This window comes from Macaca fascicularis, chromosome 4 (genome assembly GCF_037993035.2).
Source record: "Macaca fascicularis isolate 582-1 chromosome 4, T2T-MFA8v1.1".
Lineage (NCBI taxonomy): Eukaryota > Metazoa > Chordata > Mammalia > Primates > Cercopithecidae > Macaca > Macaca fascicularis.
The window spans coordinates 133,725,044-133,752,858 of NC_088378.1; the positions used below are offsets into that span (position 1 = coordinate 133,725,044).

The 27,815-nt window shown below is 37.1% G+C and overlaps 1 protein-coding gene across 8 annotated transcripts in view; it reads right to left on the minus strand.

Annotated features, from left to right (window-relative positions):
• The window catches only part of ZFAND3 (zinc finger AN1-type containing 3), a 336,158-nt gene that overhangs the window by 239,131 nt on the left and 69,212 nt on the right, over window positions 1–27,815 (minus strand). For 3 of the 8 annotated variants that reach the window (XM_074038172.1, XM_074038171.1, XM_074038170.1), the window contains exon 2: window positions 22,091–22,137. The exons of the other annotated variants lie outside the window; for them this stretch is intronic. The gene's annotated coding sequence lies outside the window, so the exon portion shown is untranslated. The remainder of the gene's footprint in view (window positions 1–22,090; window positions 22,138–27,815) is intronic. 8 annotated transcript variants of the gene reach the window in all.

A 27,815-nucleotide genomic window follows, 5' to 3' on the forward strand; every position in this document is an offset into this window, starting at 1 on the left:
AAGCTCCGTCTCAAAAAACAAACAAACAAAAAATTTTTTAAAAACACACAGCATCAGAGCAGAATGCAAATGCAGCCTCCCACTACCACAAATTATGCAGTCAAGTTTCTCACGTTCGTGGAAAACTGCAGGGGTCAGCACATCCAGAGTGCAATGGATAAGCCCAAGGCAGCAAACTTCATCAATAGATATTGCGTGTTCTGATCACTCTGCCAACTGGCCATTCCTCCATCTCTCTACCATTTTCTTGGGACCATATTAAAATTAGGTCAATAATGCTACAATGTCCTCTAAGTGTTCAACTGAAAAGAGTCACACATCTCTTACTTTAAATCAAAAACTAGAAATGATTAAGCTTAGTGAAAAAGGCATGTTGAAAGCCAAGATAGGCCTAAAGCTAGGCCTCTTATGCCAGTTAGCCAGGTTGTGAATGCAAAGAAAAAGTTCTGAAGGGAAAGTTAAAATGCTACTCCAGTGAACGTACGAATATGGAGAAAGTTTTAGTGATCAAGACAGAAGATCAGACCAGCCACAATATTCCCTTAAACCAAATCCTAATCCAGAGCAAGAGCCTAACTCTCTTCAGTTGTATAAAGGCTGAGAGAAGTGAGGAAGCTGCAGAAGAGAAGTCTGAAGATAGCAGAAGTTGGTTCATGAAGTTTAAAAAAAAAAAAAATCCATTTCCATAACAAAAATGCAAGGTGAAGCAGCAAGTCCTGTTGTACAAGCTGGAACAAGTTATCCAAAAAATCTAGCTAAAATGAAGGTGGCTACACTAAACAGCAGATTTTCAATGTCGATCAAACAGTCTTATACTAGAAAATGATGCTACAGAGGACTTTATAGTTAGAAAGGATAAGTCAATGCCGGGCTTCAACATTTCAAAGAATCAACTGATTCTCTTGTTAAGGGCTAAGGCAGCTGGTGACTTTAAGTTGAAGCCAGTGATCAGCTACTATTCCAAAAATCCTAGGGCTCTTAAGAATTATGGGTCACACCTAGACAGGCACCAGTGGCTCACGCCTGTAATCCTAGCAGGGGAGAGGAGAGGGGAGGAGAGGGAAAGGGAGGGGAAGGGAGGGGAGTGGGGAGGGGAGAGGAGGGGAGGGGAGGAGAGGGGAGGAGAGAGGGGAGGAGAGTGGGGAGGGGAGGGGAGGGAAGGGGAGGAGAGTGGGGAGGGGAGGGGAGGAGAGTGGGGAGGGGAGGGGAGGAGAGTGGGGGAGGGGAATGGGGAGCAGAGGGGAGGGGAATGGGGAACTGAAGGGAGGGGAGGGGAGGGGAGGGGAATGGAGAGCGGAGGGGAGGGGAGGGGAATGGGGAGCGGAGGGGAGGGGAAGGGAATGGGGAGCAGAGGGGAGGGGAATGGGGAGCGGAGGGTAGGGGAATGGGGAGGGAAGGGGAGGGGAGGGGAGGGGAATGGGGAGGGAAGGGGAGGAGAATGGGGAGGGGAGGGGAGAGGAGTGGGGAGGGGAGGGGAGAGGAAAGGAGAAGAGGGACAAATTATGGGTCACACCTGGGATCCCAGTGATCCCAGCACTTTGGGAGGCCAAGGCAGGCTGATCACTTGAGGCCAGGATTTCGAGACCAGCCTGGCCAACATGGCAAAACCCCATCTCTACTAAAAATACAAAAATTCGCCAGGTGTGGTGGTATACACCTATAATCCCCGCTACTCAGGTGGCTGAGGCAAGAGAATCACTTGAACACAGGAGGCAGAGATTGCAGTTAGCCAAGATTACACCACTGCACACTGGCACTCCAGCCTGGGTTACAGAACAAGACCCTGTTTCAAAAACAAAAACAAAAAACATCAACTATGCTAAATCTACTCTGCCTGTGCTCCAGGGACGAAACAACAGGGTCTGGAAGATAGCACATCTGTTTACAGGATGGTTTACTGAATATTTTAAGCCCACTGTTGAGAACTACTGCTCAGAAAAAAAGATTCCTTTCAAAATACTGCTGCTCACTGACAACACACCTGGTCACCCAAAAGTTCTGATGGAGATGCACAAGGAGATGAATGTTGTTTTCATGCCTGCAAACACAACATTCATTCTGCAGCCCATGGATCAAGGAATCACTTCAGCTTTCAAGTCTTACTAAGAAATACATTTCATAAGAATATAGCTGCTGGCCAGGCACAGTAATTCACACCTGTAATCCCAGTACTTTGGGAGGCTGAGGTGAGATCATCTGAGGTCAGGAGTTCAAGACAGCCTGGACAACATGGCGAAACCTCATCTCTACTAAAAATACAAAAAAAAAAAAAAATTAGCCAGGCATGGTGGCCTGTGCCTACAGTCCCAGCTATTCAGGAGGCTGAGGCAGGAGAATCACTTAAACCCAGGAGGCAGAGGTTGCAGAGAGTCAAGATCACACCATTGCACTCCAGCCTGGGCAACAAGAATAAAACTCCGTCTCCAAAAACAAAGAATATAGCTCCCATAGACAGTGATTCTTCTGATGAAACTGGCCAAAGTAAACAGAACATTTTCTGGAAAGGACTGACCATTCTAGTTGTCCTTAAGAACATCTGTGATACCTCTTCATGGGAAGAGGTCAAAAAAGCAACATTCACAGAAGTTTGGAAGTTGATTCCAACTCTCATGGATAGCTTTGAGGGGTTCCAGATTTCAGTGGAGGAAATAAGTGCAGATGTGGTGTAAACAGCAAGAGAAGTAGAATCAGAGGTAGAGATTCTAGATGAATCTCTGAAGATGTGAATCACTGCAATGTCATAATAAAATCTAAATGAATGAGCAACGAATGAAACTGGTTTCTTGAGATAAATCTCCTCCTGAAGATGCTGTAAACACTGTTGAAATAACAAAGGATTTAGAATATTATATAAACTCAGCTGATAAAGCAGCAGCAGGGTTTGAGAGGATTGATTCCAATTCTGAAAGGAGTTCTACTGTGGGTAAAATGCTATCAAACAGCATTACATTCTATAGAGAAATTTTTCATTAAAAAGAGGCAACTGATGCAGCAAACTTCATTGTTGTCTTATTTTAGGAAACTGCCAGAGCCCCCACCCAGCCTTTAGCAACCACCACCTTGATCAAGGCAAGATCCTCCACAGCAAAAAGTTGTGCTTCATTGAAGGTTCAGATGATTGTTAGCAGATTTTTAAGCAAAAGTATATTTTAATTAAAGTATATACATTTTTTAGACATAATGCTGTTACACACTTAACAGATTACAGTATGGTGTAAATGTAACTTTTATATGTACTCAGAAACCAAAAAATCTGTGTAACTTGTGCTATACTGTGGTGGTCAGGAACAAAAACTGCAGTATCTGTAAGGTATGCCTGTATAATCTATTAAGAGAATTACTAAACTTCCTTGTATTTCTAAGCTAAGTATCTACTATAACATTCAGCTACAGGACTATTTACTAGTTTTTCAGACAGTTTTCTCACTCAGAATATTTCTTTCTGATATCCCTGTCATGTGCTTACACGGTGAAATACTAAGTACAGTGAAGCCCTGTAACTTCCATAAGCACCATTCCAATTATATGACTTCTTACCAATGGTTTTGAATGCAAAGGCATTATCAGCTTAACAATAACCCACAACACTCGGACCAACTACAAAAGCATTATCAATGACCCTTATTTAACTGGTTTTCTTAGCACTTTGGGATAATTTGTACTATCACGTGTAGTACAAACTCTACCTCCATACCAAATTTCAACAACGATTTACTTTCCTTAAGAAAATTACCTTGCCCTGATCTAGCTAAATGCCATATGTATATTCGCCAACTTTCCTAAACCATCAGGTATTCTGAAATTTAATCAAGTTTTCTATTGAGACACCTATTCAATTTGAGGCCATTTCACAATCTTAATGAGCATACACTGTGCACTACCATCTAAGACTCTGGTGGAAGTATTAGAAAGCACTGGGATCAGGATCCGACTGACAGAATTCAACTCAGAGTGCATGGCCCCCTCCTCAGTGCTGGGGACTGATGCTGAGCCATAGGTAATTGTTCTCAGAGGATCCTGATAGTCCTAGGTCAGTCTATCTTCTTAGCCATAAAACTTGCCACCTCTCACAAACATATGCTACCTATACCATCACACACACACACACACACACACACACACACACACACAGTAAGCTGGCAGAAAACAGATCCATAGCAACCAACCTACATTAGGCACCCTAAGATGGTGCATCTCCATCATACTCATCTTCAAAGAAAGCAGCATTAAGTTTTCTTGGCAACACTCTACTCAACTGACTGTACTAATCTATGGTAGTGAGGCCCCCATAAAACAGGCTGACATAACCACAGCTTGCCAGATGCCATCTCAGGCAGCAAAGCTATTTTTCAATATACAAGCTCATCTCCACTCCCACCTGTTGAACTGAATGTCTAACAAGAACCAGTGGTTTGTGTTTCCAAGTCTGCCTTATAATTATGCCTGTTCCATTACTATGGATAATTTAATTAGTTATAACCCAAACCAGTAAGTGCAAAAAGGACACATTATTTCTTTAAAATCTACGTTGACTGCTCTGAATAGATCAAAGACATACTGCCAAGCATGGCCAAGATAACTTAAAGACTGGGATGGATACAAATCATAAAAATCTGGAAAAATTATACAAAGAAAAGGAAACAGTCAACAGAGTAAAGACGCAACCTGCAGAATGAAAGAGAATATGTGCAAACCATACTTCTGATGACCATACTTAACATCTAAAATATACAAGGAGCTCAACTCAATAGCAAGAAAACAGATAACCCAATTTAAAAAATGGTCAAATGATCTGAATAGACATTTCCCAAAACACGACACACAAATAGCCAACAGGTACATGAAGAAGTATTCAACATTAATAATCACCAGATAAATGCACATTAAAACTGCAGTGGAATAGTTATCACCTCACTCCTGTTAGATGGCCATGATCCAAAAAGACAAGAAATAACAAGTGTTGGCAAGGATGTGGGGAAAAAGGGAACCCTTGTACACTATTGATTGGAATTAGTATACCCAATACGGAAAACAGTGTATTGAAATTAAAAATAGAACTACCAGTGGAATTGAGCCAGCAATTCCACTTCTGGGTATATCCAAAGGAATGGAATCAGGATGCTGAAGAGGTATCTACACTCCCATGTTCACTGCAGCATTATTCACAATAGCCAAGACATGAAATCAACCTAAGTGCCCATTAATGGATGCATGGATAAAATGTGACATATAAACACAACGGAATACTATTAAGCCTTAAAAGGGAAGGAAATTCTTTCATTTGTAAAAACAAGGATGAACCTGGAGGACATCATGTTAAGTGAAATAAGCCAGACACAGAATGCCAAATACCACATGATCTCATTTACATGCAGAATGTAAAAGAGTCCAACTCACAGAAGCAGAGAGTAGAATGGGGGGTTGGGAATATGTTCATCAAAAGATATAAAATTTCATTAGGAGGAATAAATCCGTTGTATGGTGATTATACTTAGTAACAATTTATTGTATACTTGAAAATTGCTAAGAGTAGATTTTAAATGTTCCCACTGCCCAAAAATGATAGGTGTGTGAGGTGTTAATTAGCTTGATTTAGGCATTACAATGTATACATATATCAAAACACCAAGCTGTACACCATAAACATACACAATTTATATTTGTCAGATTTACAAATGTTTTAATTAAAATATTTTTTGAAATCTAGAAAGAGTACCTTCAGATTGCTTCATAAATGTCTTTACTCTCATTTCACTTAATGAAACCAAAACTGGACATTAATTAACAATTACTTAAGCACTTACATGCCAGTTACCAACAGGATTAAATGAGTTAATCATTTTAAACTAGTCTATGTTTGACAATTACTGACTCACTGGTATAAATGAGTTAATCATTTTAAACTAGTATGTGTTTGACAATTACTGACTCACTGGTATTATCTGCATTTTACAAATGGGGAGACTGAGGCACAGAACTGTCAAGTAACTTGCCTTGGTTCATAAGCTAGTAAGAAGAGAGAATGAGGGTTGCAGCCCAGGAGGCCTGATCTTAGAGGCCACATTTCTACTATGCTAAACTATCACAGACAATGTATTATTTGTGTGGCTTATGCAGAAACGGTGTATGGTTCTCAAATCAGTTGATGACATGCAAAGAACAAGTCATAGACCTACACTGAAAAATGCAAATCATGTAAATTTATGTTTTAAATTAAACATTCAAGTTGCTTTTCAAGATTTCATGCTTTAACACATTTTTTTTTTACTTACCTATCAGTCTTATCAATTTGAGTAAGAGGCTTCTGCAGTACATTTCCCATGTTCTGGTGTAAGCCAGTCAAAAATCAATGATAGAGCAAAGAGCTTCACATTAATTACTGATATTATTGACATGCTATATTCTCTTTTCCCAGGAAAAGAAATACAAGTATTTACAGGCTTGAATGTAACATTTTGAGATTCTACCCATGATTAATCAGCACAACTATAGTATAAGCAATTTCAGAAATGCATAGGATAAAACAGGAAACTCCACCAAAAACTTTAGCAAAATGTCAAAAAAAAATTCTAAACAAAATTCTTAACATTCAGAAATACATTTAGGCTAAGCGCAATGGCTCATGCCTGTAATCCCAGCACTCTGAGAGGCCAAGGCAGGTGGATCACCTGAGGTAAGGAGTTCAAGAGGAGCCTAGCCAACATGGCAAAACCCCGACTCTACTAAAACTACAAAAATTAGCTGGTCATGGTGGTGCACACCTGTAGTCACAGCTACTAGGGAGGACGAGGTAGGAGAATCACTTGAACCTGGGAGGCGGAGGTTGCAGTGAGCTGAGATAGTACCACTGAACTCCAGTCTGGGCGACAGAGCAAGATTCCATCAAAAAAAATGGGAAAGGGGAAAGGGGAAAGGGGAAAGGGGAAAAGGAAAGGGGAAGGGGAAGGGGAAGAACGAAAGAACGAATGAATGAAAGAACGAAAGAAAGAAATCTAGTATTGTCAGGTGGATATCTATTCAGAAAGTCTTCCCTCTTAATGGATTCCATTAATTTCTCTACCATCTTGCTGAGTGCTAAAATGCAATCGAGTATCACTGTAAAATCAAAAGTAACTTCTAAACCAAAATCCATCTCTACACTTACCACCACAACACATTCATAAGTAAATTCCTCTCTGAAAGAGTTAAGTACAAACTACAATGTAACAGACATCTGGGGCATATTTACCCAAGTAAAGAAACCTAAGGAGACAATGTCAAATGTCTTTTCAAATAGTACATAACTTATGAAATTATTTTTTAAAACATTCTCCCAATATAGTAATTATTTCAAGGACCCTGAAACAATCAGGTGAAAGGTTACTGATGAACAAGATCCCATACGGTTTCAAAGTTTCATCCTACAAATTACTTAATACAAAGAGAAAGTCATTCCTTTAGAATCTGGCATTCAATACCCCTAAGCAAGTGATCAAACTTTTCTACACAAGAAAGGGGAGAACCTGACATGTTCACACTAATGGCAATGTACATTTACGTTTTACACTAAACTAAAGCATTTAAGGTATTTTTAGATTCGAGCTGTAACTCACTTTTTCACTTAATCACTTAATCACTGGTATACTAAAATGTACACAACTTCACCTTGATATTAAGAATCCTTGTCAAAATGTTAATCTAAAATGTGGAAGGCTTGTATTCTTCCAAACCTCACTGACAGGACAAACAAAAAGAAGGGGAACCATTCTAGATTAAGAGAGACTAAGAGAAATATCAAACCAACTGCAATCCATAAATCATTTGGGGATGTTACATTAGAAAGGGGGGGGTGGGAACTACAGAAGACATTTTTGGGACAAGTTTCAATATGGACTATAAAGTACTTGACATGAGATTACTATTCATTTTCTTAAGTGTGATAAATGATATCATGGTTATGTATGTGAATGTCATTCTTAGGAAATTCATGCTGAAATACATAAGAGATAAAGTATAATATCTACAAATGGTTCTGGAAAAGGTATATTTATAGAAAAAGGCAAAGTACAGTAGGCATATGTTAATAGTGAATCTAGGTGAAGAGTAAAGAGGTGTTTGTTATACTATTTACTTCAATCTTTCTGTGGGGTTTAAATTTTTCAAAATAAAAAGTTGAAAGAGGATGTCCTCACAAAGACTTGTACTTGAATGTTCATTATGCATAATAGCCAAAAACTAGAAATGATCCAAACCCCCATCAACTTGTGAATGAATAAATAAAACACGGTATTATTCACAGAATGAAATACTACTCAGTAACAAAAAAAAAAAAAAAAAAAAAGACCTACAGATACATCCTACAGTACAGATGAACCACAAACACATGTTCAGTGAGAGAAGCTAGTCACAAAAGACTACACATTATGATTCCACTTACGTGAAATACTCAGAAAAAGCAAATCAAGAGTAACAGAAACCATCAGAGTTCACCAAGGGGTGGGAACAGAAAATGACTTCCAAAAGGCCTGAGGAAAACTTTTCAGAAGGATAGAAATGTTCTAATATTGCATTGTGTTAACTGTGGTACAATGCTGTAAGTTTACTAAAAAATCACTGAATTACAAACAGTTAGAATGGGTGTGTTTTATGGTATGTAAATTATACCTCAGTAAAGCTGTCAACAAAAAGTTGGGAGAGGAACATTCTATGATCTGAAAAAAAAAATCAATGTAAAACAATATTCTGGAAAGGAATAAATCTGATAATTTGTTAGTGCAGACAGGGAGTCAGTGCAAGTATGGAATCAGGCATCAGGCTAAGCTACAAAATAAAAATAGTTTCATTTCTACTAAAAAAATACATTAAAAGGAAGCATCCAATAAAAGTTTACTTAAAATGTAATGAAGTCCAGTCCTTAATTTTATATTCCAAAATAAATTTTTATATTATCAAGTATATATTTCCAAATAAGGCCCCTAGAGAAGAATGCATAAATTAATTTCATAATCAAAAGACTGCTTTCAACAACAAAAAGACAACCCAATTAAATACTGGGCAAAGCACCTGAACAGCCAATTCTTCAAAGAAAATATATGAATGGTCAAAAATCACAGGTAAAGATGCCATCATTAGCCATCAGCAAAATGCAAATCAAAACCACAAGATACACTTCATATCTACTAGGATGGCTATAAAATTTAACTTAAAAAAAAAACCAGAAAGTCAGTGTTGCCCAGTATGTGGAGAAACTGGAACCCTCATACATTGCTAAAGGAGTATAAAATGGTACAGCCACTGTGGAAAACAGTTTGGAGTTCCTCAGTAAATTAAACATAAAATTACCACAAGACCTAGCAATTCCACACCCATGTGTATACCCAAAAAGTGAAAATAGGTGTTCAAACAAAAACTTATACATGCATGTTCATGGCAGCTCCACTCACACAGCCAAAGGTTGGAAGGGACCTAAATGTCTATCAACTCCATACAATGGAATGTTGTTTGGTCATTTTTTAAAAAATGGAAGCTATTCAGTAAGATACACACAACAACACAGATAAACCCTGAAAGCATTATACAGTGAAAATAGTCATTTTTTGTTATTTCACTCATATGAAAGAGACTGAATAGATAAATCCATAAAGACAAAAAATAGATCAGTGGTTGCAAGCGGATACAGAGAAAAGAATAGGAAGTGGCTCCTCAATGGGTACAGGTTTCCTTTGGCAGTAGTAAGAATGTTCTCAAACTAGACAGTGATGACTGCACAATACTGACTATACTAAACACCACCGAATGGTTTACTTAAAAATGGTTAAAATGATTTAAAATGGTGTATTTTGTAAGTATTATACCGTAAGTTAAAAATAAAACTCTGCCTGTGGGTGTACCACATTTTTAACTTGAACTTAATTACTATAACTTTTTCTACCTCTTTTGGCTTTTATGAATACCACAGATCATATTACAGGTATGTCAAAATATTAAACATTTACTGAACACTTGCTACATTGCTACAAACAAGACACAAGCTAGGAACTTTTTGAATTTCAGTTAATCCTAAAAAAACTATAAGGTAGGTAGGTGTTATCCCCATCTTATGCTTAAGAAACCATGGCTGAGAAATGAGGCAACTTAACTAATAAGAAATACACCCTAACATTCTTAAGATTAACTCAAATATAAAAGGGAATAAACTAAATGGTTTCTAAGGTAACTTCCAGCAATACAACTCCATGAATATGCCACATTTTAAAAATCACCTTCCCCAAAATGTCCTGACAATAGCTTTCCAGTGAAATATATGAACAGAAAGTCAACAATAATCCTAAAAGATCTTTAGTACGACACATGTTAGCATTTCTTTCCTTCTACCAGTATAAAACATTAATTATTAATTACCTTACTGGTTACCATTTCCAGAGAACCCAAAAGGTGACTGTCACCAAATTACAAAGTAAATCATGAAAGGTGGGTAGCAGAGAAACTGACTGTATGTAAACACCCACAGAAAGGAAATTATTAAAAAATACAGATTCCTAGGCCCCACCCCAGGATCTAGAGAATGAAAATTGTTGGGTCAATGCCCAAGAATGCTTACATTTTCTTAAAAGTCCAAGTGGGCAGCTCAGTTTGGGAATTGCCACAGGAAAGTAAAATTTATATTCTGTCAAACAGGACATATAAGCCCAGTCAAATTATATTGATTTTGGAATACAAGAGTATAGGATTTATAATCTAGTTATGATGTCAGACCTTTTTACTGTACACTGACATTTCAAAGGACATGATCCTACCCCAAATATACTTGAATCTTTGCATTGATTCATTCATGATACTCAACATATCAAACTGTATTTATATTACCTTTAAGAAATCTTTTAGTGATCAATTCCAACTGCTCATATACATAAACGTATTATACGAAATACACACACGTACACGCTAGAAGCTTTACACAACATGTAGCAGGATTCCTGACAATCTAACCCCAAATAGGTTTTAAATAAACAAACGCAAGTAAATCCAACATTGACTGACATCCACATTATGTGCCAGGCACTGTTCTAGGTGCTGTGAATATAGCCAAGAATAAGACATATTCTCACAATACTTATTATTAGCAGGGGCATGAGTCACTAAGCAGGCTACTATGAAAGTAATCACCCCTTTTCATCATTTTCCTTATTTTGCTTTTAGAAGTGAACATTCTGCTTCATCCTTCCCTGGGTCATTATATAATTCTCGCTTTGTCATATCAATCCCTTTAAATTCCAGTTCTCATCTTACATGGGGACAATGTACAGCCAGGCAGCCTCTGTCACTATTTCAAAGCAACTGGAAAGCCCCAGAATCCACATTTCCATTGGGCTGAGACTTTCCAATATGCCTAATAATGATACTTTATGACCTAGAAGTTCCAGTGAATTGGTAGTAAGAAAACACTGATTTGCTTCAGTGGCACTGTAATTGGAATGGTGATTAAATGCATCATGTTAAATTTACCCTGGGCCTTTTCCAGTATAGCAAATATAAAATGAGCTATCAGCATCAGCAGAGCCTAAACCACTCCTTTCTTCTAAAATGGTACTTCTCCTGCATGTCTAAGGTGATATGATGGAACTTCCCCCATTAATAATCAGGTGGCATTACATGACAAACTGTATACACCCACATAGGCTTCCACAGGATGCACACTGCCCAACATGGTTTATTCTATTTAGCAACTTGGGACAACCTTATGTATGTCAGAGCAGCACATCTGCACCACTATAGTTAATGGTCTGTCAGCATTTCCATTATAAAGCAATTTTCAAAGGTTTATTGCTCAGCTGAAGAATCTGCTCTGAGCTCAAATTTGGCATTCCAGAAAAGCAAAAACTGTAGGCTATAGTTGTTTATTCCCTTTCAAATAGGCCAAGTGGTTTGTTTCTTTTTAAAGAAAATCTGTCCCTTTATTTCAGAAACTTTGAGACTATCCACAGAACAACAACCTCTCACCTCATAAAGGGACTATTGTTTAGAATAGCAGCTAGCAACTTACAAGTTACAGAGCATAGATTCCAACTTATTTATGGAAAACATTTTCTAAAAAGCAAGCATATTTTTTATGAACTTCACGTTTAAAATTTTCATCAGTCCTACCTTAGTTATGATTAAATTATTCACGCTATTAGAGTGCATGCTCTGCCACTGATACTAAAATCAATAGATGACTTTGAAATTCTCAACTGTTAAACCTCCTTTCTCTCTCCCACCCAAGAACCACAGACTACTGACCTAAGGTGAATGTACATACTCTCGCTATTCCACCTTACTCTACTAGTTAAAGGGAATATGTGCTGTCGAAAGCTTGGTAGCAAGAAAGGTGATATGGCAGATAGAAGAAGCTTTGAAAATAATTTAGAAAATTCAGAAAATGGATGATTAGCCCCTGAATGATAAAGTTCCCAGAAAACAAATGTGGTAATCTAGATGACCAGTAAATTAGTGATAAACAGTTTTATTCAATCTCTGGAAACCGTTCTATTAGTCTGAAAGCTTGCCAGAATGTTTCATGTGTCAAAGAAGAAATCAAATATTCCTACATATTTTCTTGTTGACTTTAACTGGAAAGCTTATTTACACCTTAAATTATAGGATTTTTCAATTATACAGGTAATTATAATTCTGATACAAGTTTACCCAATAAATGAAGTTTTAACATAAAATTGGTTTTCTAAGCTTAAAAATTCTTATCATGTACCAATAAAGACCCTCAAAACTTTCAAGACTGGTGATCAAAGCAACCTTTTAAAAATGAATACTTTTTAGAGAAGTGTAAAGATCCATCCTAAATTACTGCACACAGCTTGATATGCTTTGCCAATTTTTTAGCTTTATGTTACTCTGAAATTATTACTATTTAAAATCATCTATGAAACTACTTCCAAACTAAGTAACAACATAGGGTAATGTCTGTAAAATGTTAAGTAAATAGGACATGGCCAGTGCAGTCGTTCATGCCTATATACAGTCCCAGCTACCTGGGAGGCTGAAGCAGGAGAATCACCTGAGACCATGAATTCAAGTTCAGCCTGGGCAATATCGTGAGACATCACCTCTTTAAAAAAAAAAAAAAAAAAAAAAAAAAGTAAGTAAAAGAAGCTTGTTGCTGCATCTCTATCGGAAAAGAAAAAGTCTACATTCAATTAAAATTATTTTTTTTCAAAGGAAATGGGATCTAATTCATGATTACAGCTATTGGAAAGACATGGAAGCAACAGACAAGAACTAGAAGGGTCTAACACACCTGAAAAGATATGAACAAAATTTTCTTTTATAATTTTTACTGTTATATTTGTTTTGTTTGTTTGTTTGTTGTTGGTGGTGGTGTTTTGAGACAGGGTGTCACTCTGCCACTCAGGCTAGTGTGCAGTGGTGTCATCTCAGCTCACCACAGCCGCAGCCTCAACCTGTTGGGCTCAAGCAATCCTCCTGCCTCAGTCCCCCAAGTGCCTGGGACTCAGGGGTGTGCCACCATGCCCAGCTAATTTGTGTATTAAAAACATAAAATACAATAATTTTGTATTTTTTGTTTCACCATGTTGCCCAGGCTGGTCTTGAACTCCTGGTCTCAAGCAATCCTCCTGCCTTGGCCTCCCAAAGTCCTAGGATTACAAGAGTAAGCCACTGCACCCGGCTATAATGCTATTATATTCATTTTATAACAAATATTTTATATTCAGATTCCAAATTAACCCCACCTTTACCCTTGGCAGGCAGTATCTACACTTTCCAAATATACAAATATAAACGCTGAATTTAAAAACAGAATTACCAGAGGACACTCAACAAACTAACAGAATATTTAAAATTAACCCTCAATAGCTACAAGTGTTACATGTTAATTGGTTTTATATACAGCACCAGAGATTCAAGCAGGTAATTAAATTACTTTTATCTTTCACAATTTTGTTCAAGGCCCCGGCAGGAAGGTCTCTCCAGTACTTAACCTAAGAACCTGTGTATCCTTTCAGCTTTTGTGAGAGAAACCTCAAGTCTGTCTGCTGGTGGTTCAGATGCAGGAAACAAGAAATGCAGTGAACCAGCACATGGAAGTATCAGACCTTCACTCAGCCTCACTGCTTTCATTCAAAAGGCTAAAGCCCCTCTAAAAGGCTTAACTGAAACATATTGGAAGTTAGTCATTGATGATTTCATTTCCATATTAGAAAGACAAACACATCATTTTTTTGTTGTTATTGAGACATGGTTTCACTCTGTCACCCAGGCTGGAGCGCAGTGGCACAGTGTCGGCTCACTGCAGCCTCAATCTCCCGGGCTCAAGCAATTCTCCTCCTACCTCAGCCTCCCGATGAGTAACTAGGACAACAAGTGTGTGCCGCCATGTCTGGCTAGTTTTTGTATTTTTCAAGAGAAGGGTTTTCACCATGTTGCCTAGGCTGGTCTCGCACTCCAGGGCTCAAGCGATCCACCCACTCTGGCCTCCCAAAGTGTTGAGATTATAAGCGGGAGCCACCACACTTGGCCAACACAGCCTTGTTCACGATTTAAAATAGCCGTAAAAGGTTTTTCTGGATTTGATAACTTTTCATCTCTTACCCATTTACCACTCTAATCTCCCTTGCTTTCTCAGGATGCCCTTTTCCTTCCTTAACGTGCTATCGGTAGGAATGTATGATTATAGAACCACTACTACTCATTTCTGAGTAAGAAGGGCTGGCCACAGTGAAAGCACCAGAATGAACCGCCAAAAATTGGACAGCTTGCTCCCTTGCTCCCTCAACTCTAATACCACAGTAGCCTATCTTTCAATAAAATCGAATTTATTCCAATAAACGTATTACATATTTTAAAAAAGTTCAGTCGGCACAAAAAAGTACCATATGCCTCATTCCCACCCCTGTCTTTCAGACACTCAGTTCCCCTCTATTAAAAGCAACCACCAGTTTCTTGTAGATCCTTCCCTAAGGCATATCCTATTTTAAACTCTGAATCTCGGCACTCCATATTCTGCCTGCATGCTTTACTTTTCTCCTAGTATTGATCACCAATAAGCCTGCCAACATACATTCTTTATTTACAATTAAATCAATTATTTTATTCTTGCTCCACCCGAATCTGCAACTCCATAAAAGCTCCACGATTAACTCTTCACTGATATATTTCCAAAGCATGGAATTTCCACTACCTGGAACATAACGGACCTGTGACAAGTATTTGTTGAAATGAGTTAATAACCCTGTTACTACAAATACTAACAACAAGCAAGTAATGTATTCTTTACAAAATACTAGCGCTTTTCCAAAAAGGGGGAAAAAATCTACAGAACAAGTGTACTCTACTTAGAAAACTAAATCAGTTTAAAAGTAATGAAAATTGCAACAACTCAATATTGTCCATTATTTGATATTAAAATTTTACACTGAATTTCTACACAAAAGGAAGTTTGCTCAAACACCATTTGTAAGATTAGTTTCTCCTCTTGAAAATGAGATGTCTTCTGAAAGTCTATTCCAAGAGAGTAAAATTTTGAATAGTAATTTCTAATTCTCAAGAGTACTGAAAGGGTACTTTGCTATGTAATTTTCTCAGAACACAGTATAAAAGAAGTTATAAATAAAAACATTAAGATAATATGGGAAGAAATTCCCACACATATGCAGAAAAACTTGTATTGCAAGGGTTTCTGCAGTATTGTTTAAAATAGTTACATAACTAAACAACAGTTAAACAGTTAAGATCAGCAATAACCTGAATGTCCATAAAGAGACTAAAGTATGCTAAATCTATTGAGTATATGACACTACCCAAAAGAATAATTCTACATATACTGATATAAAACAATCTTACCCAAAAGAATGATGTAATTCTACATATACTGATATAAAACAATCTTACCCAAAAGAATGATGTAGTTCTACATATACTGATATAAAACAATCAATAAAACACATCATAAGAAGCTGAACAGCATGTATAGTACATGCCCAACCATACACTGTTTAAACGTATAATGGTTAAGCACAGTACAAAATGGAAGGATACCCCCCATCAAAAAACACCGTGGTTACATAGGTTGCCCTCAGGGTAATGGAACTGTGAATGGAAGTAAAAATATTTACTTTTCACTGTAAACCATTTTGAACTGTTCATATTTTTACCATGTGCATTGGTTGTATTATTTCTTCAGAACAGGGCAATTACAGAATTGTAAAGAAAATGTATTTGAAATATGCAAAGATAATAATGAGCATCTCTAATGTCTAAAACATAAGGGTTACAATTAATCCTATTTAAACAGTGCTTATTTCAAGTATTAGTTTACATACACAATTTAAATACAAATATACATCTAAATTGGACAAATGAACAATAACTTTGGATCATTAAAGCATTCATGAAACCTCAGAAAAAGTCACAACAAAAAAGTAAACAGGCTGGGCACAGTTTAACAATGATAGTGGCTACTCAGCCACTATTGTTAAAGGCTAACAATAACAGGTTAATATCACATTAAATGGTGAGATATCACACGCATTTCCCCAATGCAGGAAAAAAGCAAGAATGTACACTATCACCACATCTACTCAGCATTAAGGTAGAGATTCTAGCAAGTGGAATTAAGCAAGAAAAATCAAATAAAAATCATAAAGATTAGTGGTGCCCACATCATCAAAAGAAAAAGGAATCTTAAAAATCAGAAATGAATAGCTGGGCGCAGTGGCTCACACCTGTAATACCAGCACGTTGTGAGGCCAAGGTGGGTGGATCACAAGGTCAGGAGATCCAAGACCATCCTGGCTAACACGGTGAAACCCCGTCCCTACTAAAAATACAAAAAATTAGCTAGGCATGGTGGCAGGCACCTGTAGTCCCAGCTACTCGGGAGGCTGAGGCAGGAGAATGGTGTGAACCTGGGAGGCAGAGCTTGCAGTGAGCCGAGATCACACCACTAAACTCCAGCCTGGGCGACAGAGCAAGACTCCGTCTCAAAAAATAAATAAATAAATTTTAAGAAATGCATAAGTAAACCTCTCATTATTCATATATAACATGACTGCGTATCATGGAAAGAAATCTATAAAACATTACAATTAACTAATAAATTTAGCAAGGTCACTGAATAAGGTCAATATACAAAAATTAACTTTATTTCCTCATTTAAAGCAATAAACAAGTTAAAAAATGAAATTTAAATCATAGTACTTACATTAAAAGACATCAAATACCAAGAAACACATCTAAAAGATGTACAGGGCTGCTACACTGAAAATTATAATACACTTCTGAGGGAAATTAAAGACTTACATAAATGGAAATATATATAGCATGCTCAGATTCAACAGACTTTCAATCAAAACCATAGCATTTCTTTTTAACTGAAATTGACAGTGTGACTCTAAAATTTACATGAAAATTCAAAGGATGTGGAATAGCTAAGACAATCATGAAGAATAATAAAAGAACTGAAGGACTTACACCACCAGATATGAAAACCTATCTGAAAGTTACAGCAATAGAGACAGCATGTCATTGATGTAGAAACAGGCAAACAGACCAATAGAACAGAATTAATAGTCCAGAAACAGACCCGCATGTGGCTTAACACCACCATAGCAAACCACTAGGGAAAATGGTCTTTTCAATAAATGGAGCTGGGTCACCTTGATATCAGTGTGAAAAAAACATGAACTTTTACCATTACTTTACATCACAAGTAAATGTGTACAGTAGACCCAAATTCAAAATATAAAACAATAAAACTAGAAGAATGAACTCAAGAGTGTCTTTTTTAACTCTGTAATAGGAAAAGATATCTTAAAACACAAAGAATCCTGACCACATAAAACAATGATAGATACTACTGCATTAAAACTGAGAACTTCTGTTCATCAAAAGATAACACTAAGGGAATAAAAAAGTCAACCACAGATTGGGAGAAGATAGCTGCAATACACACATATGGGGTGTGTGTCTGGGTATTTGTGTAAAATAAAGAACTATAAATCAATAAGAAGACTGACTCCCAATTTATTTACTTATTTTGTGTGTTTTTGCTATTCTTTTCTGACCGCTTGCTGACTGTTGACTCCCAATTTAAATTGGACAAAAGATTTGAACAAGTACTTCAAAAATGCAGACATCTATGTGGTCAATAAAAAAATGGAAAACAGTTCAACATTCGTAGACATCTGACAATGCAAATTAAAATTAAAATGCCACACCAATATAACTCCACCAGAGGCTAGAAGACTGAAAATATCCAAGTTCTGGCAAAGTTGTGGAACACTGAAATACTAATACACTGATGCTGCGAGAGTAAACTCGTATAGCCACTACCGCAAAAGCTTAGCATAGATAACCTATGACTCACCGATTCCCTCTCATCTATATGCTGTTGAAATACGAGGCTGAATTTCTTCCAAGAGACATATAAAGCAACATTCACAGCAGCATTATTCCTAACAAAGACTGAAGATAACCCAATGTCTACCCACAAGTGAATAAATCCATAAACTGTTCTGTAGTCACACAATGGGATGAGAATTACTACCATAAGCAACAACAAAGATGAACCTTACAGACATAATGTTGAGCAAAACACATGAAGAAGTGCCTATGATTCTAGTTACATGATGTTTAAAACAGGTAAAACTAAAAGTACAGTGACAGAAATCAAAATAATAGTCACGTACAGACAAGGCTTTAACTAGAATAGGGCAAGGAGCCTAGAGGTGTAAAAGAAATATTCTTTACCTTGCTCTAGCTGCTGATTACACAAATATAGACATATACAGATAGAAATATACATCTATGAAAATTCATTACATTGTAAATTTAACATCATATATGTTATTATATGTAAGTCATATCTAAATTTAAAAAGAGGATATTATCAACAATATCATGTTAATAAATTTTGAATTTTAAACTTCTAGGGAACAAAACTTACCAAAATCAAAAAGAATAAACAAAATCTAACCAATCCTACAATGAAGAAGAAAATAAATCCATAATTTAAAACTTCATTAGAAATGAGGAAAACCTCAGTCTCAGTTGGCCTTACTGGCAATTTCTACAAAGAGTTAAGAAATAAATCCATCTTAAACACAGCAGGGCAAGAGAAGGAGCACTCATCCACTCACTTGATGAGACCAGCATAACCTTGATGACAAAACTCAGTAACGGCATTATAGGTATTTAAAACACACAAACACACACACACACGCACGCACGCGCACACACACACACACACACCAAAAAAAAAAAAAAAAAAACCAGAAAGAAAGAAAAAGGAAAAAAAAATTAAGAGACTAGGCTCATTCATGAACACAGATACAAAGAATGTAAATAAAATTTAGCAAACCAAAATGGGCAATAAAAACACCGTGGTACAATAAAGTTGGGTTTTTTCATGGGAGTCCAAGGTTGATTTAACTCTTTCATGGGAGTCCAAGGTTGATCAAACATTTATGTAACAAGCCACATTAACAAAATAAAGGAGAAAAAACTTGAGCATCCAATGGATGGAGAAAAATAACTGGATAAAAATTAATATTCATCCACAGTTTTTTGTAAAAAAAAAAAAAAAAATCACAGGCAACAGAAGGAAACTAACTTTCAGAAAAAAAAGGATACTGTAAAAGAAAAAGAAAACAAGGTTTAAATAAAGCCAACAAGGAACATCAAACCTAATGGTGAAAAGCTGAGAGCTTTCTGCTTCAAATCAGAAACAAAATAAGTATAACCATAACCATTATGATGACATCTGTAAATCTACTCAACGTGAAGAAGGACAAAGACTTCTGAAAATAACTAGCGGGAACAAATGCCATAGCTTACACAGGGCCTGGAATAGTGCCTGTTCCCATCAGTAAGAATGGAAAACCTCACAATTCATAGGACACAGGGTAGAGTGCTCAAAACGGTTTTGCCTCTGTAGTGGAGAAAATGAACCCCAGATTAAATGTTGATTTGGTACACCACAGCCTAACAAAACTTAGAAAGACATGAAATGACTGAACTCTGCCCAAGAAACTTAACAGCATGCCAAAATAAAGTCAGGAATATTTACAAGAATATAAAAGTATCTATTAAAACAAGGTAAAGTTCACAATCTCTGGTATACAATTTAAACTTTTAACTAGCATACAAAGAAGCACAAAATTATGACCAAGAGTGACAAGAAAAATCAACTCAATCTAAAGTGATCCAGAATTGAAACAGATGATAGAATCAGTAACCAAAGACATTAAAACAATAAATATAACTGTATTCCGTATGTTCATGGTTTTTGTACTAAATCAAAAAAAAAAAAAATTTAAAAAATTAAGTCTAGACTTACAAGATGGATGGATGGACGGATAGATAGATAGAAAGACAGACAGACAGACAGACAGATAGATACATAGATAAAAAGAACCTCTGAGGCTGGAGAATCGCTTGAACCCGGAAGGTGGAGGTTGCAGTGGGCGGAGATTGCGTCACTGCACTCCAGCCTGGGCGACAAGGGCGAAACTCCGTCTCAAAGAAAAAAAAAGAAAAAGAACCTAATAGAACTCCTACAGATGTAAACTACACTGAGATGATAAATACACTGGATGAAATTAAGAGCAGATTAGGCACTGCAGAAGAAAAAGGGAACATGAAGACCTAGCAGTAAATAGTCACAGTAAAACAAGAGTAAAAAATGAAGAAAATAAAAAGGATGTATGAGTGAGGAAACTTTAAAAGGCTTAATATATGTATAACTGAGGTCTATGAAGAGGTAGAAGGGAGGCAAAAAAAATTTTGAAGACATAATGGCAGAAATGTTTAAAAACTGATTGGAAACATAAGCCCTTTGATCCAAAAATCTCAACAAAACTAAACACAAAAAATACAAAGAAAACTACACCAACACACATCATATAATAAAGCTGCTTAAAACCAGTGATAAAGACAAATTATTAAAAGCAGCCAGGAAAATCACATTATATATAAAGGAAAGAAGATAAGGACAGTGACAGATTTCTCATTAGAAATGTTGCATGCTAAAAGAGTAGGAGCAACATCTTTAGGATACTGAAAGAAAAATCCATCAACCTACAATTCTATCCTCAGCAAAAATACATTTGAAAAATGGAGAAATAAAGACATTTTCAAACATAAATGCTAAAGGAATTCCTCATGAGCAAATCTGCACCACGAGAAATATTAAAGCCGGGTGTGGTGGCTCCTGTCTATAATCCCAGCATTTTGGGAGGCTAAGGTAGGAGGAGTGCTTGAGGCCGGGAGTTTGAGACCAGCCTGGACAACAGAGAGAGATTCTGTCTCTACAAAAAATTTAAAAATAAAAAAATTAGCGAGGCATGGTGGCACACATCTACTAAGTCCTAGCTACTCTGGAGGTTGAGGTGGGAGGATCACTGGAGCCCAGGAGTTCCAGGTTACAATAAGCCATGATCACACAACTGCATTCCAACCTAGGCAACAGACTTAAAAAAAAAAAAAAAAAAAAAAAGAAGAAGAAGAAGAAGGAAAGGAAAGGAAAAGGAAAAGGAAAGGGAAGGGGAAAGGAAAGGGGAAAGGGAAGGAGAAAAGAAAGGGGAAAGGAAAAAGGAAAGGGAAAAGGAAAGGGAAAAAGAAAAAGGAAAGGGGAAAGGAAAAAGGAAAGGGGAAAGGAAAAAGGAAAGGGGAAAGGAAATGGGAAAGGAAAAAGGAAAGGGGAAAGGAAAAAAGAAAGGGAAAAGAAAAGGAAAAAGGAAAGGAAACGTAAGATTTCAAGGAGCAGGAAAATTATACGAAATGGAAATATGGACCTACACAAAGAAATGAGCACAAGTAAACAGACTTTTCTAATTATTCCTATCTCCTTAAAAGACAACTGCTTTATTTTTTCGAGGCACGGTCTGTTGCCCAGGCTGGAATGCGGTGGTACTATCTCAGCTCACTGCAACCTCTGCATCCTGGGCTCAAGCAATCCTCCCACTTCAGCCTCCTGAGTAGCTGAAACTATAGGCACCAGCCACCATGCCCAGCTAATTTTCTGTATTTTTGTAGAGATGAGGTTTCACCATGTTGCCCAGGCAGCTCTTGAACTCCTGGACTCAAGGGATCCACTCACCTCAGCCTCCAGTGCTGGGATTACAGGTGTCAGCCACGGCGCCCAGCCTAAGACAAATGTTTAAAGCAAAATTAATAACAGTGTAGTATGGTATTATAACATATGGAGAAGTGAAAGTGCATGACAACAATAACACAAAGTTGAAGAGATAGAAGGTCCTGGGCCGGGAGCGGTGGCTCACGCCTGTAATCCCAGCACTTTGGGAGGCCGAGGCAGGTGGATCACCTGAGGTCAGGAGTTTGAGACCAGCCTGGCCAACATGATGAAACCCTGTCTCTACTAAAAATACAAAAATCAGCTGGGCATGGTGGCATGTGCCTGCAATCCCAGCTACTTAGGAGCCTGAGGCAGGAGAATCGCTAGAACCCAGGAGGCGGAGGTTGCAGTGAGCAAAGATCGTGCCACTGCACTCCAGCCTGGGCAACAGAGCAAGACTCAGCCTCCAAAAAAAAAAAAAAAACAGTCCCGAAATTGTATAGTATCACTTGAAGGCAGACTGTCATAAGTTAAAGATAAAAGTAACCACTAAAATAACACAGTTAAAAAGTAATACCTAGAAGTCTTTTATCAGATTGAGGAAGTTCCATTCGATTCATAGTTTGTTGAATGCTTTTATCAAAAAAGTGTTGAGTTTTATCAAATGCTTTTTCTGCCTCCATTGAAATGATGATATAATTTGTTTTTCATTCTGTTCATGTATTACATTAATTGATTTTCAGATGTTAAACCAACCTTATATTCCCGAGATTATCCCACTTAGTCATGGGAAACAATTCTTTTTATGCCTCACTGATTTGGTTTACTAGCATTTTGTTAAGGATTTTGGCATACATATTCATAACAGATATTGGAATGTGGTTATGATACTTTTGGTCTTGGTATCTGGGTATTAATGGCCTCATAAGTTGGGAAGTGCTTCCTCCTAAACGTGTGTGTGTGTGTGTGTGTGTGTGTGTGTGTGTGTGTGTGTGTGTAGAACTGGTATCAATTCTTTAAATGTTTGGTAGAATTCCTCAGAATTCCATCTAGAGCTAAGTTTTTCTTTAGGGGTAGCTTTTTAATTACTGAATCAATCTCTGCACTTGTTATAGGCCGATTCTAATTTTCTTGTACTTCTGTCTGTTTCAGAAGTTTAGAGTCTAAGAACTTAACGCATTTCATCTAAGTTATCTAATTAATCTGTTGATGTACAATTTGTTCTTAGTATTCTTTTACCATTCTTTGTATTTCTGTAAGGTCAATAGTAGTGTCTCCTCTTTCATTTTTAATTCTGTTAATTGAGTCTCGCTTTGTATCTTGTTCAATCTACATAAATGCTTGTCAATTTTATTGCTCTTTCCTAAGAACCAGCTTTTGATTTCGTTGATTTACTGTTATTTTTCCATTCTCTATTAATTTCTGCTCTAGTCTTTATTTTTGTTCTTTCTGTTTGCTTTAGGTTTTGCTTGTTCTTCTTTTTCTAGTGTCTTAAGGTAGAAAGACAGGGTATTGATTTGAGATCTTTCTTCCCTCTAACATAAGCATTTACAGCTGTAAATTTATCTGTAAGTACTATCTAAGCTCCATCCAATACTTTTAAAAAAAAAAAATTTAAGAGGATCTCACTCACTATATCGCTTGCCCAGGCTGGCCTCAAATTCCTGGGCTCAAGGGATCCTCCCACCTCAGCTTCCCAAGTAGCTGGGACTACAGGCACGTGCTACCACACCCTGCTCATCCTATACATTTTGATATGCTATGTCTTCATTTGAATTCATCTGAAAGCATTTTCTGATTTCTTTGACCAGTTAGTTGTTTAAGCGTGTGTTGTAATTTCCACGTATTTGAGTTTCCCAAATTTCTTTCTACTACCGATTTCTAATTTCATCCCATATGGTCAGAGAAAATGATGTGTATTATTTCTATCCTTTTAAACTTATTAAGGTTTATTTTATGGCCTACTACATTGTCTATACTGGAGACTGTCCCATGTGCCTGTAAGAATAATGTATACTTTGGCCAGGCACAGTGGCTCACGCCTGTAATCTCAGCACTCTGGGAGGGCGAGGCGAGTGGATTGCCTAAACTCAGTCAAGGGTTGGAGACTAGCCTGGGCAACACAGTGAAACCCCATCTCTGCTAAAATACAAAAAAATAGCAGTGTATGGCAGCATGCACCTATAATGCCAACTACTCGGGAGGCTGAGACATGAGAATCACTTGAATCTGGGAGGCAGAGGTTGCAGTGAGCCAAGATCCACCACTGCACTCCAGCAAAATCCACCACTGCACTCCAGCCTGAGCAACAGAGCGAGACTCGGTCTCAAAAACAAAAAAGAATAATGTATATACTTTGTTGTTACGTGAAATGTGCTATAAATGTATTAGCTCTAGCTGCTTAAACAGTATTATGCAAGTCTTCTATTTCCCTCTTTATCTTCTGTCTAGTTGTTCTATTATTTATTTACTTAATTTAGCCCAGGCTGGAGTGCAGAAGTGGTGTGATCTTGGCTCACTGCAACCTCCACCTCCCAGATTCAAGTGATTATCCTGCCTCAGCCTCCCAAGTAGTTAGGATTACAGGCATGGCATGCACTGCCACACTCGGCTAATTTTTGTCTCTTAAAAGTGGGGGCGGGGGGCACTGAAATCTCCAACTATTTGTCAAATTATCCATTTCTGTACGTTTTGCTTCATGTATTTTGGTGCTCTATGTTGAAACAACCAAAATGCCCATCAACCAATGAATGACTAAACAAAAAATGGTAACAACCATATAATGGAATTATGTTGAGCCATCAAATGGAGAGCAGCACTGATATGATGCAGGTTACAACACAGATGAACCTAGAAAACATTATACTAAGTTAAAGAAGCAAGGCACAAAAGACCACATATTGTATGATTCCATTTATATGAAATGTCCCAAAGAAGGAAATTTTAGACAGCAAGTGGATATGAGGACTCTGGGTCTGGGGGATAGAGAAGTGATAGCTAAAACATACAGGGTTGTTGTGAGTGTGTGGTGATGAAAACATTTAGTTACTATAACACTTTGACTATTTTCCAGAGTTTTGATAAAGTTGATTCTAACAGTTTCTGCTCATCTTCCGATGTTTCTGTAAAGAGATTAGTGTGTTTGGAGCTGCCTGCTCTGCCATTTGGCTGAAGTCACTTTAAACATACTGAAAACTAGGATGAATTGTCAAGATAGTTTAAACTGTTTCAAAATAAAAACTGAATTTAGAATAACTACTGCTGTTCTATATGTTGATATTCAAATCTCTATCAAGAACTCTGCAATACCAGGACTGTGTGCTTATCCTGAAATAAACTGATAAAGCAATGTGGTTTTGTGAATTAGCAACAATTATAACTAATCTAATAGTGTTAGTTTGGCCATACTTCAGATACTTTGAGTACTTTTTAATATGTTTACTCCATAAAACTTACTATTAATAATATCCACTATATATTTGTGAAATTGTTTGGAGTATTAACTTTATCTGCACAACCCAGTGAGGTAGAACAATACAGATCAGGTGTTACAGAAAAGGCAACCACATCTCAAAGAAATAAAGGGCATCTTCGCAGCCATTCAGATAGCAACAGTGTCAGAACAAGAGAGCTGAGGGCTTCTGGCTCTCAGGTTCACAGACTTTCCATTCAACCAGCAATCTCTCTATTGAGATCCAAATGTCCAAATACCAGCAATCGGGGATCACTCACGTAAGCATCTCAAATCTGATAATAGTCAACACTATAGGGACTGAAACTGAAGTGCTATTTACTTAAAAACACAAAATTAGACAAACTGTTAACTGGGAAAGGATTTATAAGCATACATGTATAAACTTATCATTCAAAATTGTTAATTTCAGAATATTCCAGCAAAGCAATGCTTGTATGTGTTGTCAGCTAGGATATGAACAGAGAAGGAACCATAGGACTCATGCTGTTACGAGCAGCTACATGTCCTTTTTTAAAATACCTGTTTTTTCTTCCTATCTAAAAGTAAGAATTGAGTGCTAAATGCAAGCAGTAACAAAATACAAAGCCTAGTTGCTCAAATGCAATGTCATGAGAAGTACCCTGAAGATGATGGATGGAACACGTCTTAACATGCCAAATTATTTTACTTTTCTAACACACTTGCAAAAATAATCAGAAACAATAAATCGTTGCTTAAAATATATATTATGTAGCTTCTAAAAATGAAACACATTTGAAAGTCCTAATAATATACATTACACAATAAAGATTATATCAGTAACAATAATAATGTTCTATTGTTTCAAAGTGCCTGGCCAGCTATTAAACCATGGCTCAAATCAGATACTCTAGCTAGTAGCCAAGTACAGCAATGCCCAATGGCACATTCCAGACTCACCAATAGGAGTCATAGTTCAGTATCAAGGACACTGGGTCTCACAGGCTAATGCATTTACTATTTTCCTATCAACTTTGTATGCCTTTCTTAACTATAACACAAATAAACAAGTTATTAAATTCAATGGGTAAGACACTCTGACCTCTCTTGTCATTGTGGCAGTTAATACTTGGTAACATACCTAGCTATTACTCTATCCTCCTCACTAATAAAATCCCCATTTTCTTCCGGTGGCCCCAGACACAGTGCCAAGGGAGGAATCAAAATTGGTGTAAGCCAATATAGCAATCCATTATTCCTTTTGGCACACAACTGATGTAGATGTGGCTATGTGACCCAGATCTGGCAAATAACATGTAAAGGGAAGTTTTCTGGGAGTCGGAAGTTGGCAAAGTGGCAGATGAGTCACTGGGGAAAGTTTTATTCCTCATTAATATAGAAAAGAGAAAAAAAGGAAAGCTCCCTTTTTTCCTCCTTCTTCCTTCTGGCTTTGGATGTCCTCATTTGAGAAGGGCATGCTCAGAGGTGTTGTGGTCATTTTTTAACCACATGATGGAGAAAGATAAGCAAATTGCAGAGCTGCTGAACCCAACCTGGAACCACCAAATCCAGACTTCTTGTTAAGTGAAATAATAATTGTGTAGTTTATGTTTGTGTTACTCAAAAGATGGCCCATAGACTACTGCTAGCCTGCAAAAAAGGTTTGCTTCCAGTCCACAGTGGGATAAATACAGGAACAGAGAGCAAACATTTAGAAACTTTATAGTATTTTATATTGCTGCAGCATTTTTATTGTATTTACAAAATATAAGTTTGCCCTTAATTTTTTTTAAAAAGGTCAATTACCATACAGTAGAAATAGCATTTTTTAGGCCACTTTCAGTTGGGTAGTAAGTCTCTTGCAGCCAAAAAATCCAAAGTCTCAGCAACATCAAAGAGAAAGAAATCTATACAAGTCTTCTTATATCCTCACCCATTTTAAGGGTAACTTTTCTGCAAACAGTAAAACACATTCAGGGAAATTAAACAAAAATATAAACTAACGTGATCTGGAAAATGGGATTTTGGTTTCCTGTCTAATCACAAGGATCCCAGAGCACTGTGGGAAAAAAGAAAAGGGATATACAATCCAATGCATATACAATTTCACATAATTTGGATTGCATATACACTCCAAATTACGTGAAAAAATTAAGCTCTAAAAGAATAAAGCATAAATGATTGAACCATTATGTATTCCTACTGATAATGCCATCATTATGCAACTACATTTCAGATGTTAATTCTCTTTAGAATATTATCTGACTTCATTAAACTACTTCAGAGCTAAGTCAAGCTCATCTATTACAGTATCAA